This window comes from Heliangelus exortis, chromosome 3 (assembly GCF_036169615.1).
Source record: "Heliangelus exortis chromosome 3, bHelExo1.hap1, whole genome shotgun sequence".
Lineage (NCBI taxonomy): Eukaryota > Metazoa > Chordata > Aves > Apodiformes > Trochilidae > Heliangelus > Heliangelus exortis.
Genome location: NC_092424.1, coordinates 26,645,264 through 26,661,566, shown reverse-complemented (window position 1 = coordinate 26,661,566; position 16,303 = coordinate 26,645,264). Strand labels below are relative to the sequence as shown.

Genomic DNA, 16,303 nt, shown 5'->3' with positions numbered 1-16,303 from the left:
CACACAACCTAACACTTTTTATAAACTGAGAATTGTCTCTTTAATGCCTCAACTACTTGGTTATTTAGTTCAAAATATACCTCTTATCACATGAACTGCTCCAGAACAGTGATGGGGAGGCAAGTATAGCTTAAGAACAAGGTGGCTTCACTCAGGTCCCTTCATTCCAACACACTCAGCAATTCCTTTTGGAAAAGCAGAACATCCCGAGTCAGTATCTCATTTTTTCCCCTGGCGCTCTGCATCTGTGGCATAAAAAGTTAATCTGAAAACATTTAACAGAAATAGCTCCATGAATATTTAGAATCTTGATGGCTGGCAACATCAGTTTTGGAAACTAGTTAATGGGTCATGCCAAGAGAACTGATGGAAAATGAGGTAATCCAGCCGAAGTATATACTGCTTTGGGTTTTCTTCCCCTGTTACTAGCACAGGTGGCTTTTTCTGTCTACAGCACAAATTCCAAATATGGAAAAATATACATATAAGATGATCAGAAAAAAATACAAGGTAGCTTTTACGTAGAAATCTACTTGGAAAGTATGCTTGATCTGCATAAAAAGCAAACTAACCCAAGAGCACTGGCCTGGCGATTACCAGCAGAGATACTTTGTTATTGTTGAAAGAACCTAATGAAGTAAGCATAGACTGCAAAAACCATTCATCCCCAAGCACTGTCATTTTCTAACATCCTGCTGAATTTGCACCTTGGTGGTAATACGGGCTATAACAGAGTCAGCAAGGAGAGCAATACTGTATCAGGACTCAAAACTTGAAGTTAGAAATTTACTTCTCAGCAATTTCGGTGTCAATTCTCACAACTTAATTTAATTCTAGACATGTGATACTAGCCTCTCCAAATCCATGCCAAGTTTCTTCACAAAGAAGTTGGACTTGTGTCAAAGAAAACTAGACTATATCTTGCCTCAGTGCTCTGCATTCCCTGACTCCTGGATGTCTGGCTACATGGAAGAACCCAACTTAACTACATCTACAAACAGATGCAGAAAGTAGACAATAGGTTTCAGATTCTGAATAGAAAATGAAGACACTTAATGATGGTGGCTACTACGTGTTATTTATCTTCCATGAATTGCTTGAGATATTTTGCACTACATCTACAACAGCAATGAAAGGGCTCTTCTTTTAACAGGCATAGGTTATAACACATACATCTCTGTACCTATCACTTCACAAAGACACCTCTCTGGCTACAGCTATGGATTTTAAACCCATAGAACACCTTGTTACCTCCATTTGGAAGCTCACATCAGATGCACTGCACTAAAATTAGCACACTGAGGGTACTATATTTACGCATTTTAAAATACAGAATACACACGTTCATACAGACATTTCAGGTTTGGGGAACACACAAGACATAAAACGATCACACTTTTCTCAAAATATGCTTTACATGTGAGAGAACTTGAAAATAAGATTGACAGTAGAGCTATTATGGGAAGCAACTCATACACAGCACTGTGCTACACAGATAGAAGATCATACCCAGGCTTCTCCCTGGCTCAAGAAACCCATCTTCAATCATGAAACAGAAAGGGACAGGGCCATTGTGGCTGTGGACTTCTGTAATTAAATTTAGCTCTGCTTGTACACAAGGCTCAATTTTACTGAGAAAACTGCTGTCTATTGTTTCTTTTGCCACATTAAAAGTGGTCATGTACGGTTTATAGAGCTGCTTCTACTACTAGTCCTCCACTTTCCCTATTCACCTTTGTGAACTGACCAGAAACATATTTCAGGTGTTGTATTATGGAAGTAGCCTCTGCTGAACATTTCATCTATGCATGCAGGAGTTTTATGGCTTCGTTTCCTTGTCACACCAGCTCCTAGCAAGGCAAAATTCACCATTCCCTTTCTTACAGGAAGTCTATGACCTTTCCTTCCATCACGAAGGTGTATGAAATACAGCAGGTATTGCAGTGACAGGGCCAATACCTTCTTCAGGTACTGGGCACTGCAATAATGTATGTACATTTTTTGCCTATTAAAATGCTGATTGACAGGACTCCAAAGGACTGCAAGGCACTCAAAATCAGCAGGCTCATTTTACCGAAGAAAAAAAGGAACCTGACAATTGACAAGCTAGTGCAAAGTAAAGATACACACATGAACATTTCTACATTAACTCATTCCAAAGTGAAATTAATTAATTTTAAAAGCAGACAGCAGAACTTGTGTTCACTAGCCAATTAATTCCCAGTGAGAACAGAATTATGGAGATCCAGTACCCTCATTTTAAAATAGCTAGTGAGAACCTTCCATACTACATTCCTCTGTAAACAAACATTAAGAACCTGACATATCCATGGCAACTTATGCTGTGGAAACAAGTATTCAACAAAACATTAAGAAATTATGCCAATTCTTTCACAAAGAATTCACTGAAGAAACTATAAACCCTGCAGGGTGACACCATAATAATAAATGTAAACGTAAACGTCAGTGGAGGCCTAGCTTAAAACCTGCACCTGCAGAAAACAGCCTGCAGGGATTTCAGTCTGATGCTATCAGTTATAAAAAAGGCATTTCATTGCTCTAAAGACTCCACACACCCTCTCTCTCACTCTTCAACACTGCTGGTCTGTCAATCCAGAATGAATGACATCATACTAGCATTGCCCCAAGCCTCTTAAACTCAAATTAAGAAAGAAATGTATAAGACAGATGTATTGCTGAAACAAGGCTAACAGTCAAATCAATTCATAATGATGCAGCCTCCTCACATAGAAAAACTAGGTAGGAAACAGAACTGGGATTCCAATAAAGTTTAAATTCTGCAACCTTTCCGTGCTATTATAAGTCATGAACTATACTGTACACCTGAAGTTGGACACAGGAGCCATCTTCAACAGCAGTGGGGAGGAAAAAAAAAAAAAAAAAAAAATCAAAAGAAGAAAGCAAGAGGCAGTATTTTCCATATATAAACACAAAAGAAAATACCACAGTAAGTCCTACTGTATAGGTGTTTTTACCCACCAAAATTCTGAATGGTTGTTCTTTAACCTGAAGATACTGTAGCAGAAGTCAAACACAACCTAAGAATCCAAGAATAGTTGGGCTTACTTACCAACTTTTAATGCAGAAAGAAATAAATGCCTGAGAGTTTTCATCTCTGTATCTGTAGACAAAAATTAATCCTTCCAGCATTACATTCTGTGTGTGGAAAACAGGGCCAGAAATTAAATATGCCCTTCAGCAAGTCGTAACTCAACAGCATATTTAAGATTAAGATACTGACAGCTTTTTCTCTGAGGCTCAAGATGCTGCTTCCAGACTACACTGCCTCTTATTCACACATCTTAATTGCCAGCTACAGGAAAAAGTGAATGCAAAATAAAGACTGGTATCTGCTAATGAGTGAATGTTTTGTTTTATATTTTGATTCTAACTTAGAATATTGAGCAAAGTAGTCTAAAAATTTCAGAATCTGTGATCAAACTTACCGTGGTGTCTGAAGAGACTAATTTCTCCCTTGTCCCCAGAGCAATTTTATATGAAGCTGGGCAAGAAAGATGATTCTGAAAGTTTGCAGCCACCAGTATTCACTTAGTAGATCAATTGAAAGATATTTACAGTCATGAAATGGAAGCAAGCCAGAAGACTTAAAAAATTATTTTCCTTTTCCTCCCCAATGCAGTATGACTTTTCTTTGAAGAGCGCAGATTGGAAAAGAGGGAGCACAGATGTGTGATTTTGAGAGCAAGATCCATTAGCACACAATGATAATAGTCATTACCATGGGCTCAGTGCTATTAACCACTCTGATACTTCTTTAATTCATATGACCCTGCTTTCTAGAAACCCTTCCAGGATTTTCTAATACTATAAAATAATGGTTGGAAAGCTCAACACACCCTCTCAGGATTGGATGAGAATAGCATGGTCTAGACATAGTTAGTATGTGCCTTAACAAGTCACTCTAAAACTGGAAATACTACAGTCTTGACAAGCAATCTGTCCCAGTGGCTCACAATTTTTTTCTATTGTGTATTTATACCATCCTTTTTGCAATTTAAGTACATTACCAGTGGTTCTGTCATCAGAGCGGTGAAAATATAAAATACTCTCCTCTTTTCTTGTTTATATATCACTTGAAGAAAACTCTCTTCTTCCTATAGCCTTCTGTTCTTTAAGGAAAAAGGTTTAAATCCTTCTGTGAGTATTTTAAAGAATTTGAAAGCACAGAAGAAAGTAAAGACAAAGTTCTCTATCTATTCCTGAGCTGAAATGCCTAAGCCTAGAATGAAGGACTATCACACAATTTATGGAAAATTACCCTGCTAATGTATCAGAGTACATCTGATTTGTTTGCAACACCCATGTTAACACAAACACACCTAGTTTAACTGCAACATCCCCAGATCCTTTGCACAAAACTCCTTCTACTCCTCTCCATTGTCTACTTGTACAGAGATGATAAATAAATGGAGGATCTTGTCTTGTCCTTATCCAAAAGGCATATTCTTTCCCAGACTGCTTTTCTTCCCTTTTTTTCAAATAACTCTGAACCATAACCATGTTTTCTAGCACACTTGCAAGAATTCCTAGCTTGGTACCATATGCTAATACTGTACAGACTTAATGTTTCACTTAAATTAAAATTATTGACAGAACTGTGCATAGAGCATTCAGTCTAGACATCCTCTGGTCTGACAGTGATCCACAAAGCGATGTAAGGTTTTTCACCAACTTCGAGGTAGAGTTAACACTTCTTCACTTTTCATATGGACAAAATCATTAGCTTATTAGCTCATTAAATTAAGAACATACTTCCTCCTCCCCAAGACCACCAGATACCATGTCAAAAATTTTGACTGCTTATGAGTTTTGTTTTGAGAAATTCTAGATCTACGTTTATTTAACACCTTTGTACTTTTTCCTTGAAGAGCTTACCAAATAGTCCATATTTGTTGCACTCTTTTTGCTATTGGTCTCTAGCTTTCTAGTGGCTCTTTTCTACTTGCCCCTCTTAGATACAGGTACTGGCTTGGATCTTCCACTTCTTTAGAGAGCTTTATCTTCCTGTATGGAAACTGATAATGGTTCTGAAATGAGGAACCAGGTGAAAAAAAAAAAACCTCGTTTGAATTTTCTCCACTTTTTAAATTTGCACCTTTATAGAGCGTTATTTATTAATTTCCTTATTCAAGTAAAGTTCCTATACTTCTGTTTCTGGGCATCAAGCCTTGAAGAGCAAAGCAGTATAACAATATTGGGATATCATTCAGACCCACTTCTACCACTTCACTTAATTTTAACTTGCAATCTCTGACACTAAAGCAGTGACCACCAGACCATTCCCTGAAATGGAAAAGGCAATACAGAAATACCTAAAGGTAGGGTAGGCAAGAGGGAGCTCTGGTAATTGTTGCTTGACCTCAACAGCAGGAAGAAGCATCGGTGTATGATAATCCCATTATTGCAGCTTCAGTTTATGGGTTTTTACAGCTTTAGAAGATTAAGTTCTAAATGCCGCAGGGAATTCAACAGTATATTCAAAATCTCTTTTGGGGGTCAGAGGAAAGTTTAAACAAAAATATGTCTGGCAAAAGCAAACAGATGCTAGTTTCTCCTGCCTAGACAGTTAAAAAAATATTAGAAATTCATACATTTCTGAAAGTCAATAACCCCTTTATTGTATATGTTCTAGGTAAAGCCATAACAAAGAGAAGTTAAAGAGCTTTGCAAAGTAACAGATTTTGAGAAGCTAAGACAGGGTCAAACCCACCCCCCCCTCCCCCACCTATTCACCGTCACACATCAGTGACCAAAATCTATTTTCAAATAAATAATTTAAAAACCTCTCAATTTTCCAAGAAAGCAGTTTGGTTTCTAAAACTCAACCACATCGAAGGCAATAACAAACAGCCATATGACCCTCTCATGGAAAGGCAGTCGGAAAAATAAAATCTGTCTAGAGCTTGCGTTGGCCAACCAAATCAATATACTTATTACCTCAACAGCACTACTTACAAAGTAAGTGTTTTCCCACTAATGCCATCTCTACCATTTTTTAACTTGCAAAATACTGTGTTTGCAACAGATCTTAAACTGGCTTTACTTGACAGCAAGTTAGGCAAAGAAAAACAGTATACTGATACAACACTTAAGGAGTTACACGTAAAAACAGCCAGTTACAGTTCAGTCAGCCACAACACTACTTTCTTCAGCTGACTTAATGTATGAACATTTTTACACAAGGATATATTACAAATACTATACTCCAAAACTCTTGACACAAATCTTGATTTTTCATTTTGTAAAGTTGCACTGCCAAAGAAAATACATGATTACGAATTCAGGCTCAAACAGAATTCTAGGACTATTCATGATCTTAAGACTTTACTGTCACAAAAGTGAGTTCTAAATTATACTAATGATTTCATTTTAGTTGTAATACTGATTTTCATTTTAATTCCATTATGCTTTAATAAAAGTATCTGCATGACAAACATTTCACGTGATTTAGCTTCAAAGGGTTAAGATTACATTACTGAATTATTGCAATACCTGCTGTAGTTTTTATGGTACTAAAGAAGCTATAGACAATAAGTGAGAACATATGTTTCAGACTGTGGTAAAGTTTATTTCAAGAGGCAAAAATTCCCTTCAGCTTTACATTATTATTTTGAACAGCATACGTATTAAAGAAAATATTTTAACTTACTTACATAGTCAAACTATGCAGCATAATACTCCGTAATTGTCTAAGCCAAAAACAAGGCTGTTTACAGCCCTCAAACCAACCACTGGTTACATAGAGACAGAGATGAAGAATTAAAGCTCAAGGGGGTCAGAAATTCTTCACAATCTGGGACTAAAAATACTTAATTTCTAAACATTATGGCTCTGCACAAGAAAGCCCTACTGCTAAGCATGCATGCTTCACACAGCACTGAGTTTTCAGACAACAAGGGAAACATTTCATCCTATTAAAGCCAAAACTCTCTCCTTCCCATTTTTATCTGCATGTCAAGGAGAGACAAACACAGTAGCCATTTACTAATAGTAGGGCTCAATATGGTATTTTTATTAATTTGTGCTACATGGCACAAGAGTCATGTTGTATTACAGACAGCGCAAGGATAGTTTTATCATGCTGAGTTTGTCTATTTTTATCAAAAAAACAATGTTACAGACTAAGATACACAGAAAAATCTTTCTTCAGAGACTTGAACGCAGAAAGCTAACATTCCAATTCCATGTTGACTATGCCAACCTACCAGAAAGCAATTTTTTTACCTGTACCACAGAGGGTAAAATGGGGGAAGGAATAAGAACATGGAGGCCAGAAAAGAGTGTTTCTCTCAGCTTCTGTGAACTGAGCACACTGTGACCACCACTCCAGGCTCTGCACCACTACAGACCAGCATGGCACCTTACCACATCCCTCGAGGATACCCACACTGCTCCTCTCATTTTGGCCCAGATCCCTCAAGATGTCTCCACACCACAAGTCCCTCAGTTCAGCACCTCAGCACTTAAGTTCCCCTTCACAGGGAGCGGCTTGGCATGCCCCTGTTCTCACCTTCATCCACACACTCCAAGACTATGCACCTTACAGTCACTAATTCTGATTCCTTTCACTCCTTTCAGATGTATTTCTACTTAACTTCAAGTGGCACTTTCCTGCCTATGTACCAACCACTTCCTCTCACTGCCTCTCCCCAGTGCCACCCTCCCCCCCGAAAACTTCATTCTTGCAAGATCTATGCTATTCTACATCACTGCCAACAACCTTTAGTCTCCCAGGATGCCTGGTTTCACTCCATTCCATTTCCTAACACCTCTTCCCTTGCTTTTATTTGCTGAACTCACCTGGCCCAATTGCTTCCACTTTTAGATCTTTTCCTTCCTGGTCCACCACCTACACCAGTTCTCCTTTCCCACAACTCTTCCAGCCAGATTAATTTCTGCTAATATTATATGCTGGAGAATCTCCCATGGAACAACTTAAACTGCTACTAACAAGCAGAAAGTAAGGTTAGCTAAAAAAACTAAAAAAAAAACCAACCCCAAAAGAACAACAAACACACACTTTCCACCTTTATAAAATTGCTTCACAAACCCTTTCTGTTATGCTACCTTTCACCAGCTCAGCTGAAGTGTGCTCCTTGATACCCAGAACATTTCTCAAAAGCTCTTGTCTTGCTGGATTTGATGTTCTGAAAATTATGTTACAGATGTAATTCCCAGTTGGATTACTGCAAGCCTCAAAAATCAGAATTCAGACAGAAATTTCATGTGGCTGTTCTATTAATGTCAAGACACATGCACCAGCATTACTGCATCACACCTGAAGAAGAGACCCCCTTAAGAGGCTAAGTTTCTGTAACAGGCATCTCATCTTTACTGCAAAGCTAGAAAGTATTTTGCTTACAACAAAAAAAGTAATTGAACTGTTAGTAGTTATTTGTAAAAATCAGTGTCAAAATTGCAAAATTTTGCCTATTTTAGCATTACAAGCTCACTGAGTGTATGATTTAGAGGCTACAATCCACTTTTACACCAAAGTGAAAGCAAACTGCTTTTTTAGAGCAGAAAAATTACTTTTTTTTTTTTAATAAAAGAACATTTCCACACCTTCCCGTAGCACTTTAATTTTTGCTGCACTTCACACCTAAGACTAGCTGACTTTGTAAAAACTGCTCACAGGAAGTCACACTAAACTCAGAAATACCATATGGTTGCTGAACAAGAAAATAGCCATAGTTACCAAACTAAATTAATGCCATTGTTGAGTTTAAAGAAAGATAGCTGTAGGCTTGCTAATTATCTGAAATGCTTATTATATATTTCAAAGTTTGAAAGTAATTCTATACTTCTGTCAAAGCTAATAAATCAACCATCTCTGTTAAAAGTTTAGAGGAAAAGCTTACTGCTCAAATCTATGCTCAACATATGAGAAACATTACTATGAAAGCCATTCAAATGCCTCCTCATGGGAAGCAGCAACATTACAAGAACCAAGTGTTTTCACATGTTCTTTTTACCTTTGTTATTTTACAGTCTTATTTTTCACCTCTTCTACAACAAGGTTTTTTGGAGGCTACTAATCTGAATTCCATTTCTTTCTTCTCAACACCCCTTGGCACTGCTCCCCCCACCAATGTCTTTTGTTCCTGTTACAGTAATTCTCTGATCAGTCAAAAATAGCTCCAGATGGCATTCCCCAAAAGAGCTGGGAATCTGCAACGGTAGTAGACTTGGAAAGGAATAAGAAAAAAAAAATCATTTGAAGGGTAAAACACTACTATATCAGCAATGTTGTATGCCTCTGTTAAAATATAGAGAACATGCTTCATCCTGAAGTCATGCCTCTCCTGCACTACTGAGCAAGGGTAGGCAATCAAAGGGAGCCAAAGGTACCACTCTTTACATGGGAAAACCCAACACTGACACACAATTCCCCCAAAAAAGGGTGTGTGGGGGGGGAGAAAACAAAACAACAAAACACCCACCCTCCTGTGTTATGCTACCAAGTCTCAGATCCTAATGCAGTCTTCCATATTTTGCAACACTACAGTATCAAGTCCCAATTAATCTTTTCCACCTCCATCACTGCAAGCTGCTTGCTTTAGGCTCTTATGCCTTTACCAGTTAGGAAATCCTCCATTCCACACAGGCAGTATCTGTCCCAGCTGCTTTCTTGCACCTACAGTTCCACCAGTCAGCCCCTCTGAAGTTGAGCACATATAAGTCCACTGACAATTTGCATGCCCTTTCCTAAGTGTTGGTTACTATTTTACAGGTTTAAGTCAGACATTCTATAACAAGCTACCTGCAATTCTGATCGCACCATTTTTGTTCATTTAAAATACACATTATACACATGGACTATAGGTCTTCATCCCTCTCCTGAAAAGAGATGGCTGTCATTTGCTGACATACAACATGAACCATTCTTCAAAATCGTATTTTTCAATCATATCTGAAAAAAACAGATGGGATGCCCTATTGCCTTACTCATAGGAGTGTTTTCAATTAAACTTGTAATACCATCTCCTCCTCTACTATGAGAAAGATGGAAAGAAACCACCAGGTGAGCTAAACTGGGAGCATGTGGGAGCTAATCCATTCTGTAAGCAGAGCACAGTGATGGCTTTGCATTAGCTGCAGATGCCATCACTGATAACACGATAACTGCTTATTTGCACTGGATCCACAAACTGAAGAGGCTTGCACACATAAGCACACAATATACATATTTCTGGACGGAGCCTTAGTGCTCTCTCCTGCACACCTCCAGCATTTGCCACCTCCGCTGGAAGCAACACTAAAACAGCTTATCAGAACAGCAGATGTGCAGACATAAGTCAGGAGTTACGGGACCTCAGTTGCTCCAGGACAAAGGGTGCCATGTTGAGTACCCTTTGGTAAACCGGTGCCTGCAAACCTTATTTTTGTGCAGAGTCTCTGTTCCTAACAAATAAACTAGGCAGCTACAAGCAGAGTGCATCTGAACAAAGAACAAAAGCACAGGAAAGGGTAATCAAACTTAAGTCCATAATGAACAAAAAAAGTTAGGTTCCCTGACCACCTTAACTAAAACACAGAAACGCAGAAGTGAACGTAAAACAATTAGTTCATTTTTACATCATGTTTTAAGACAGGCTTCAAAAGACACAACGGCATCGCAGGTTGCCCAGCGGCTGAAAAAGGGCAACCATGACAGCCTGAACACCTCCGCCCCGGGGCAGGGGCCGCCATAACACCAGGTACGGGGGCCCAGGGTGCACACAGGCAGACGCACACACACACACACACACACACAGACAGATACACACACACAGACAGAGAGATACACACACACAGACACAACCCCCCACCCCACCTGCCCCCAGAGCCAGGCCCGCCCACCCTCAGCATCGCTACTCCGGTCAGAGGGTTCACTCCCCCCGCTGAGCAACTGGAGGAGCTGGGGGGCACGGCCACTTCCCCGAGCCGCCAGCCCGACCTACTCAAGAGCACAGGCGGGGGAAGGCGCTGCTCACACGGGACGGGGAGCCCGCGCCGCACTCGCCGGCCCTGAGGGCTTAGAGACCCGAAGAGCCGTCCCGGCAACCAGCCCGGTGGGAGGGTTGCCTGCCGCCCCGCGCCGAGGGGCCCCGCCGCCGCCCGCGCAGGGCTGAGGGGTACCCGCCGGAGCCGACTGCGATTTGACGCGGTCGGTACCGCCCTCCCGCCGCGGGGCCCGCACACCTCAGCGGCGTGGAGAAACTGCCCCGCGGGGCCCGCCCGCCCGCCCGTCCGCCCCGGCAGGGTCCTCTCACCTCACTACCGGGGGCGGGCGGGCGAGAAAAGCCGCTGGCGCTCCAGGCGGCGGCACGTACCGAGCGACTGCCGGCGGCAGGGCCCGGGAGGCTGCTGCCCGTGGTTATGGCCCGGGTGGCGGAAGGAAACGAGCAGCCCCAGCTACGGCAGCGTCTCCACCGTGGCGCAGTTACCATGGGACGGACGCCCTCTCCCTCCGGAAGTCACCACCAGGAGGGCGGGGATGGAGAGGGCGGTGGGGGAGGTGCCATCTTGAGTGCGGCGACCAGCTGAAGGCGTGGGGCGTACCAAGGTTGCTGCGGGCGGAGCTCTCCCGAAGCCCGGTTCCCGATCCCATTCTCCGCCCCCCGCCCCCCCCCCCCCCCCCGGGGTTAGGGCTCAGGTCTCTGTGAGCGCGGGAGAGTGTGTTGGGGAGGTGCTGCTAACTGAGTTTTTCAGAAATTTTCGTATTGACAGCATCATCCAGACAGTTCTAAGAAGAGATATAAACATAGGAAAAGTTGGATCTGGGGTTGAAGCGATTCGCGCCAATGTAAGAAAATTACAGTAAGGGGAATAAAATGAGCGTAATACCACCCGCAAAAAATCTGAATTTTTTTACCTGGAGGGATTAAGTAAAGAAACTAAACCTGCTATTTCAGCAGCCGCCCCGTAGCTTGAGGCGGTCACAGAGCGTCTCTGGAACTACGGGGAAACCCAGCGGAAAGGGCCCGGACAGGAGGAAGGAACACAGGGATGAGAGAAGGGCCCGGAGGGGAGGAAGGAGCACAGGGGTGGCCCAGGCTCTCCTCAACCTCACCCCCATCTTTGGCAGCTGGACTCACATGGGGCCACAGCGGCTGTGGGACAGTTTTGTCCTAGGCTGTAACAGAGAGTCCTTTTCTGTCCCTTTCAGTGAGCCCCTCAGCATTCCTGTGCAAGCAACAGACCATCCTTGACCTTTTAATTTTTTTTTCCATATTGTATATAAAATTACATCTAGAAAGTAATTGAGATGAGTAAATCCCGTGCTGAAAAGCTTGTTGCAGCCACAATTGTGCTATCTTGTGCATGGGCTTTATTTTTTAACTACATGAATTCCCACCATTTTGTCTCAAAGGACCCTTGTTTTATATAGTGCACAGAATATGTTGAAACATAGTTAATCAGACATATTGATTTTCCTAACCTCTGAGCATTTGCTTTTGCAATTGGAATACAAGTATTTCTTCATAATTTTAAAAGCCAGAATAATAGACCGGATAATCTGCAGTGATCCTTTTGCACAGCACAGGCTATTACACTTTCATTCCATCACGAGGGTAACTGGCTCTCTGAATGTCCTTCTGAAGTATGTGAATCACCGTGGGTCAGGCAGTTTGAGAGCCTGCATCTGCAGCCGAAGTCCCTTCCTCTTCATTCTTCTGGAGTTCCCTCAATATGTTTTTTATTAAAGGCTTGTTATAATCTTGACTTCTGACTCAGACCTTATCCTAAATGCCAGTGGTGTGTCCCCTGTTTCAGCCTGAAAGTTTGTGTTTGGTCAGACAGGAGTAGAAGAGTATTAAATGCTGTGGAAGTTGATGTTTTTACCTCTGGTCAACTCTGGCACTAGAGCTGCACTCATGGATCACAACTGTGAATGGGAGAGAGGAAATTAATTTTAAGAGATTTCCTTTCTGCAAAGCAGCATGAACAAGTGAAAGAGGGAAAGCTGCAGCCCCTCTGGCTGCAGAGGGACTTTCTTGCCAGGCCTTGTCTCTTAATGTAATATTCTGCCACTTAATCTCTAATAGTGCTGATTTCTTATGTCAGCTCAAGCAAGTGCTCCGTCATGCCATATACTTTATGTAATTCCTGTGACAACTTTCCTTTTTTCACAAAATATACCTACAGGACATCAGTTTATGCTTCAGTGATGCTCCATTGAAGTACATCAACCTCGAGAAATTTAAACTTGTCTTCCCACACCACAGCTCCTGTGTGTTAGTGCCATCTAGTGTTCACGCGTGGATAGAGATACTGTAACTGGGGGAATTTCTGATCCGATTGATTTGCCATAATTTACACATTTTGGAAATTGATAGATGGCACTGGGGTACAAAGATATCTTTGTAAATTAATAAAATTAATAAAATATTCCTATATGCAAAATATTGAGATATGTCTACTCATATTTTATGGCATTAAGTTCTGACATATAATTCTTACATTATTTCAAATCAGTAACAAACAGGTAAATATATCTGTCATTTACTCCTTGCTACACTGTTCTCTGTAACTAGGTTTCTTCAGAAAATAGTGAACACCAAAAAAACCCCAAGGTTCTTAATTAAGTTATAAATCCTGAATAGCAAATACAATAAAATACAAATACAAATACAAATAAAAGAAATACGAATACAGAATTTAATACAATAGATCTGTGTAAACTCATTAAAGTATTGGAGTCATTATTCTCTGAATTGGTCCAGCTGGAAAGGAAACACACAGAAGACAAATAATACTTGGAACATCCTCCTCTACTAAAGGGCTTTTTGCAATAGGCATTTTAGATGATGGAAGAAAATCATGTAATCACACATGTGAACATAAAGGATCAGCAGAATGCCACAGACAACAATGAATGTACATAGGGAAAATCTTCTCTTTGCTGGAGAAACCTCCTTCATAATCCATAATCAAGCCTTTACAACTTTTCTGAAGGCCTGGCCAGCATTTCCGGGATAGCCATACCTCACTTACTCCCATTTAAAAAATTTCTGCCAGGCAATGTTCCCATTAAACAAATTCACCTTGGTTTAATTCATTACATGACCTCATTACTATTTCAGAACAGTTGAAACTTCCACCTCCTTACATGTATCTGCCTTGCTTTGTATAGAGCATAAGAAATGGGACTGACATCTTTTATATATAGGTGATTGCAGAAGAAAATCGACTCATTGTAACTACTTTCAGGCCCCACCTTTTCAGGCGCAGCTCTTCCCTGCATACAGCAAACTGACAGTCATCACCTGGAGAAAACCTTGGCCAATACAGTCCTGCTGTCAGTGTTCTGAGACAACATTCTCAGCAGCAGTTATTACGGGAACACTTTTCCTTTATTCTCTCAGTTCCTCCCTCTGAGAAGTTCCTCCTCTTTCACTGGTCCCTACATACTCTCTACATTTGCATCGTGCTCTCCCTTAATTTACACCAACCCAATCGCAGATGCTCAACTGGGTTTCATAAAACTGCAATAGATTTAGTTCCAAACCAACTTACATGCTGCCTACTAGTTGATATACCTAACTGTAGGTCACAGTGCAATACAGTAACAAAGGTTACTGACACTTAACAAAAACTTTGTTCTCAGTTGCTGATAAATTGTTGGCATCACTGAGGTTTTTTTCCCATGTGAGAAAGAAAAAGACTCCCAAATATTGGAAAACATGAGCAGGAGTACAACAATGTTGTCCCTCTAGTCCATATTAAAGCAAATCCTGTTTACTTCACTGCTGTAAATCACAGATGAACCAGAGCATTTCAGAGTCTTGAGATTTGACAGAGATTTCCCTGGTTCAACTTTTGCTGTCCCTCTGAACATTTGTTCAGGATCCAAATATGTAAGCCAGAGAGATTTGTGTGTGAAAGGGACATAGGGCAAGCCACAGAGTTACTTTATTTTTTTTTTCCCCAGCATGCGTAGACTTTTTGAAAAGGCTATTTTAAAGTGAACTTAGTTAAAAGAAAGCTGAGTGTCAGAGTCAGTAGTTCAAAGTTAGGACACATACTTTGGAGGTATTACATCTTTTCATTAACTCGCCTCCTTATGATGAATAATGGAAAAAGAGTAGTATATATTGTGATCTTAGACAATTTTCCCCCTTTGACTCATTCCTCCTTATCAGCTGGAGAGGGGGAACTTCAGAGTAGTGCCTTTGGAGCTGATCAGGGCTGCAGGTCAAGGAAAGCTGTTGTTTGTAGAAACCCAGCCTTGACCATGGAGAGCTTGAAAGATGTGAATGAAACAGAAGACTGAGGAATGAGAAGGAAGAACAGATGGTTTTATAACAAGGGCTGCCAAAGGGTGACACAGAGTTAGACACTGGCAGCCTCTGCCTCACGGCTCCCATATGATCCCTTCATGAATTTTGGCAGCTCATAGCTGCATGATGTGTGCTTGCTGGGCTCTGAATCAAAACACTTGCTATCCTTTGACAGGAATGTTGACCCTTCCTAGTCACTACAGAGCCATACAATAACAAATGCAATCCACAGTATAACATGCTAAATGTCCCATGACATTTCTAGCTGGATACTAGTAAGTTAGCTGGCTGCTGACAATCTTGACGCACTCTTTGTATTGTAAAAAAACCATGCTTAGAGAGCACTTAGATAATTTTCTGACCCCACTCCTCAAGAACCCAGGAGGACATAAACAAGTCCCTGTTTGGTACTACATTTCGATGTTGCACAGCAAATAAAAGAGGATGGATTGCCCAGATATATGAAATACACTGAAAAAAGAACATGCTCTCTTGAATGAGTAGCTATTCTATACAGATATGCAAATAGAATAGTTACTGGAAAAAAATGGTGCATGACCTTGTAATTAAAGCCTATCATGCTGCATAAGGACAGAAGGCTGAATTGAGATTCCATATTCACACTTTTTTGTATACCTAGTATCACTCTAAGTTGCTTTTTGATGTTGAACTGCAGTGCAATGGTTTTTATTTATAATTAACAAATCATATGATAATAAACAAAGGTTAATTAAAGCATATGCCATAACACTATGGAGATGTGATGTTTATTTTTAAAAATCAGTGGCATCAAGAAGCTTATTTAAAGTGAGAAGATGGAACAGCAGTGAATAGTTTCATGTTGCTTCAAAAACAGTCAGCCACAAGTCTGATTTTTCTTATTAGTGTTGTTTTTCTGAGAAAGAGTATATAGGGATTAATTACCAATATTTCCAATACCTCCATGACAGCATGGAGGGATATACAGAGCAGGCCTCTGCCTTGAACATTGACAC

At 40.7% G+C, this 16,303-nt stretch overlaps 1 protein-coding gene across 3 annotated transcripts in view; it reads right to left on the bottom strand.

Annotated features, from left to right (window-relative positions):
• The window catches only part of DISP1 (dispatched RND transporter family member 1), a 98,609-nt gene extending 87,132 nt beyond the window's left edge, over window positions 1-11,477 (bottom strand). Inside the window, exon 1 of one of the 3 annotated variants that reach the window (XM_071739726.1) lies at window positions 11,358-11,477. The gene's annotated coding sequence lies outside the window, so the exon portion shown is untranslated. Of the gene's footprint in view, window positions 1-11,297 lie in introns of all 3 variants that reach the window. The other 2 variants (XM_071739727.1, XM_071739729.1) reach the window with 2 other exon arrangements.
• Between the last annotated feature and the right edge of the window lie 4,826 nt (window positions 11,478-16,303).